The sequence below is a fragment of the Rhineura floridana genome, chromosome 2, assembly GCF_030035675.1.
Source record: "Rhineura floridana isolate rRhiFlo1 chromosome 2, rRhiFlo1.hap2, whole genome shotgun sequence".
Taxonomy (NCBI): domain Eukaryota; kingdom Metazoa; phylum Chordata; class Lepidosauria; order Squamata; family Rhineuridae; genus Rhineura; species Rhineura floridana.
The window spans coordinates 40,486,038-40,490,861 of record NC_084481.1 but is presented as its reverse complement, the minus strand read 5'-3'; the positions used below and the strand labels follow the sequence as shown (position 1 = coordinate 40,490,861).

General features: G+C 41.4%; 1 non-coding gene across 1 annotated transcript; it reads left to right on the top strand.

The window, feature by feature from the left end:
• The first annotated feature begins 3,739 nt into the window (after positions 1–3,739).
• LOC133378670 (5S ribosomal RNA) lies at positions 3,740–3,858 on the top strand. Its single transcript, XR_009761102.1, has one exon. It is a non-coding gene; the product is annotated as a 5S ribosomal RNA (ribosomal RNA).
• The last annotated feature ends 966 nt before the right edge of the window (positions 3,859–4,824 follow it).

Genomic DNA, 4,824 nt, shown 5'->3' with positions numbered 1-4,824 from the left:
TCTCCAAATTCCGAGATGCAATTCTTCAGTCAATGTGTATAAAAAATACATGTACATGGGGAAAGTCTGTATATAATAGTGAAAATAGCTTCCAGAAGGCATTATAGTTGGCAAAACTGCCTTGCAAATATATATATATATTAGGAAAAGCTACACACACAAAAATATGTATTTTAGAAGAAATTTGCACGAAAATGCTGATTTCATGAGATTTTTATATAAATACATTGCAAACTGATGTGGGGATGTGGAGAATCGAATATAAGAATGGAAAAATGAGAAAACTGGATGAACCAAAATGCCCATCTTTGCTCATCCCTACAAGTGGCACACCCAGCTCTGTCTTCCATTGCCTTGTTACTGCTCACTCGCTGCTCTGCTTGGCATCTGCTTGCCAACTGCTCAAATTGCTGCTGCAATGCTATGACATCAGCATGTGTCACATCATGGCAGACGTGATGCCTCCTGAAGACAGGGGTCTGGGCTGCCTGCCTCTTTACCTGCTTGCTTTGTTGGGACAATGGTTTCTCAGAGGTGCTATCTGTAACACATTGGAAGAAAGTGACTAGCCAATAAATAAGGCACATAGGAGGCTGCCATTATTCCATCTAGTTCAGTATTGTTTACACTGACTAGCAGTGGCTCTCCAAGTTTTCAGGAAGGGGACTTCCCCATCCCTACCTGGAGATGTTGGGGGCTGAACCAGGAATCTTCTGCATGCAAGGCAGATGCTCCACTACTGAGCTACAGCCCTTATTCTAGGCAGGGCACCTGCTTAGGGAGAATTAAAATGGCTGAAGGGGGTTGCTCAGGAGCAGTGGCCTAGCATTCTCCCCTGAGATGGCTGTCTCACTGTGCCTTATAGTAAGGTGGCCCTAAATGGGTTTCATAAGTATTTGAAGTCTAAAGGGAAGAACCTATCAATCCTTTCAATTCAGCAGTGGTAACTTTCTCTTCAAGTCTACTTTCTCTAGATTTCTCTGGAAATATGGCTGAGCTGACTAGAATCAATTCTGTTGACATCTCCTGAACATTTTGATATTGAACTTGTAGGTTGGATAGCAGGTGGAAAACAATTTTGAAAGAGAGAAAGAAAAGGCTGCCCTTTTACTGTCTTTTGAACTATCTTATATGAAAGTTGACCCTTAAGGGAGAAGTACGTCCCTGGGCAAAGTCATGTGTGAAGGTAACTTTTCTTTAAAAAGAAGAAGAGAGAGTTGGTGTCAAGGTTCTGCTCTTAAGGGAGCTGTTAGTAAAACAAATGACTCTGGTTTTGAGTGAAAGACAAATCAAAGCATTTCCATGGGGGATAATGCAGGTTGACATGCCAGTGCAAGCTCTTATATTGGACAGGTTAGACTTCTCATGTCAGCAATTGCAAGGAGAAAAAGAAAAAGAAAAGTTTATATAAAAGAAACCACCAAGGGTTATATGCCTGTAATTGTACCCAAAGTGAAACAACCTGCTATCAGTTTATTATTGCCAATGTCTTGTTAAATTGTTCTGGTAGAATCCATGAGGTCGCTGCAAAATTACCATTAAACATCCAGGGACGGCATAGGCTTGGTAGAAGAGAGATGAATCTACAGAGCTTAGTTAGTGAGGTTACTTGTTTTAAGGAGCAGCTTTAAAAAGTACTTCAAATATTGACCTCATTTTTAATTTGTTGCACTTGTTCATTTTTCTTCACCTTGTGAAGAAAACAAGAACACATGCAATCTCCTTCCACACTAGAATTCTATAATTATAGCACAATTCTATGCTCAGAAATAAGTCCCAGTGGGTTCAATGGAACTTACTCCCAGGTAAGTGTGTATAGGACTGGAGCCTCAGCTCTGGTAATCTGCAGTTCCTATCATTGGATGTTGCTGGAATCAACACCCTCTGGATGTTGCTGGAATCAATTTCCCATGAACTTCAGCCACCATGGCCACTGGTCAGGAATGATCAACTCCCATCAGTCCAACATTTGGAGAGCATCACAGTGGCTACCCCCCTGCCCTACAACATCTTAAAACTATTGATGACACACATTACATTCTGGGCTTTCAAACTTCGCCCTACTGGAACGATTGGATCCTTTGATCAGAGCAGAAGCGAAATGAAGAATCATTTTTTACATAACCCACAAATTGGCAATATCCAAATTACCCTGAGCATAACATTAGTATGAAATGGTGAGTTATTGTTACAAAGATGCCCTTCCTATTACTTTCACCCTTCCACAAAAGAAATTCTGATGATCTAAGGGACATATAAACTACAAACACCCATGTGTTAAAATGGTGTATAACTAGATTTGAAAGAAGATGCACAGAGACAGGAAACAATGGCTAAGGAGAGAAAGAGATGGTATGAGGGAAGACGAAGGGGAGGGAAGAGAGAGAGATCAGACATATTGTCAAATTCTCAAGCTAAGGAATGCCTGTGCTTTGAGTAGTGATGGGAGAATCTGTCCATTTCAATTCTCCTAGTTTCTAATTTTTCCATCATAAACTCAGTTCTTCATATTTCTGAAACAATTTTTTTTTTAAAAAAAACCCTTATTACATCAGCACGCTAGTGCAAATTTCTCTTAAACACATTTTCGTATGCATTTTTGACTAATATACACATTTTGGAAGCAATTTTCACTAATATAATGCACTTGTATTTCACTAATGTATACATTTTTATCCACACTTTACCCTGGCATATGCATTTTTTGTAGAAATTACATGGCATTGCAAAATTGGAAAAGTTTGAAGGATGGTTGTGTTTCAGCTTGCATATTGTTTTGGAAAGTGCAGATTTGGTAGTTACACCTTTAAATGTGAACTGAACTGAATTTCTCCCCCATCCCTAGCTTTAAGTCTGTCTGTCTACATTTAAGCTTGATAATGTTATCTATAGTTTATATTTCCAATGGTTTATAAGTAGCTTAAATGAGAAATGTCAGCTGCTGGTGCACAGTAAAAACAAACACCCAGTGAACATGTGCCATGCACAAACTTTTTGGTAGGGAATGAAAAGAAAGCAAAAGAGGACCATACCACATCATCTGGTTAATTGTCTCTCAAGGACACTTCAAAGTGAATTATATAAACCAGCTTGTATCATCTGCTGCTACTTAGTTTACAATTTCACATGGGTTGCACAGTTTCGAAGCTAATGTGTTTGTCTAATAGAAAGTGTGAGGACAACCTTGGATCTGTTATGTAACATGTTGCTATTATCTTTTGACACTAGCACAGATGTAGTTGTGGAGAGATTATTCCATAGCATATAGAAAAGGCAGATGTGCAGAAGTTCAAAATTCAAGAGGAGTTTTCTGTTCAAAGCTCTTGCTTGCTAGTAACTATCTCTAGCCACTTCACACTGCTGTGTTTTAGGGCCACAGTGATTTTATTTTGGTAAAAAATGGTTGCCGGTACTCATGCCTTGATAAAGTGCTGTGAGTGCCAGCACAAAATGGTTTCCAGTGGCAGCCAAAGGATAAGTGTCGGTACTCTGTACTGGTAAGTTCTATCACAAAAAAAGTCACTCTATATATCAGTCTGGAGTGCTTCTGTTCACTGTCATGCCCTCCTCCACAACACTCCATTCCATCCTCTCTCTCATTTCATTTTCCATTCTCCTTCCCTACTGGTCAGTGAGCATTCTATTGCTGATGAGCATGCTCTGATCTCTTTGGGTTGTTTGGAGATGTTCCCCCTCCTAAAGATTCCACGAACTTTTGAGGTTCTCTCAAACCAATTGAGCCTATGATAATACTACCCTGAACACGCCCAATCTCATCTGATCTTGGAAGCTAAGCAGGGTCAGACCTGGAAAGTACTTGGATGGAAGACCACCTGGGAATACCGGGTGCCATAGGCTTAGAGGAAGGCAATGGTAAACCACCTCTGAATACCTCTTACCATGAAAAGCCTATGAATATATCCAAAAAAGATTCATAGGGTTGCCATAAGTCGTAATAGACATTTATTTATTTATTACATTTATATACCACCCCATAGCCGAAACTCTCTGGGCGGTTTACAGCAATTAAAAACATTAAAAACAAATATACAAATTTTAAAACACAAAAAACAATTTAAAAACATGCTGAAATGACTGGGAGAAGAGGAAAGTCTTGACCTGGCGCCGAAAAGATAACAGTGTTGGTGCCAGGCGCACCTCGTGAGGGAGATCATTCCATAATTTGGGGGCCACCACTGAGAAGGTCCTCTCCCTTGTTGCCAGACTCCCAGCTTCCCTCCGAGTAGGTACCTGGAGGAGGGCCTTGGATGTTGAGCGTAGTGTACGGGTGGGTTCATGTCGGCAGAGGCGTTCCAACAGGTATTGTGGTCCTAAGCCATGTAAAGCTTTATAGGTTAAAACCAGCACCTTGAATCGAGCTCGGAAACATACAAGCAGCCAATGCAAGTGGGCTAGAATCGGTTTTATATGTTCGGACCGTCTGGTCCCTGTTACCAATCTAGCCACTGCATTTTGCACAAGCTGCAGCTTCCGAACCGTCTTCAACGGCAGCCCCATGTAGAGCACATTGCAGTAATCTAACCTGGAGGTTACCAGAGCATGGACAACTGAAGCCAGGATATCCCTGTCCAGATAGGGGTGTAGCTGGGCCACCAACCGAAGTTGGTAGAAGGCAATCCGTGCCACTGAGGATACCAGAGCCTCAAGTGACAGAGATGGTTCTAGGAGAACCCCCAAGCTACGAACCTGCTGCTTCAGAGGGAGTGCGACCCCCAACCAGGACAGGTTGAACATCCAGCATCTGGTCAGAAGAACCACCTACTAGCAGCATCTCAGTCTTGTCTGGATTGAGCCTCAGTTCAT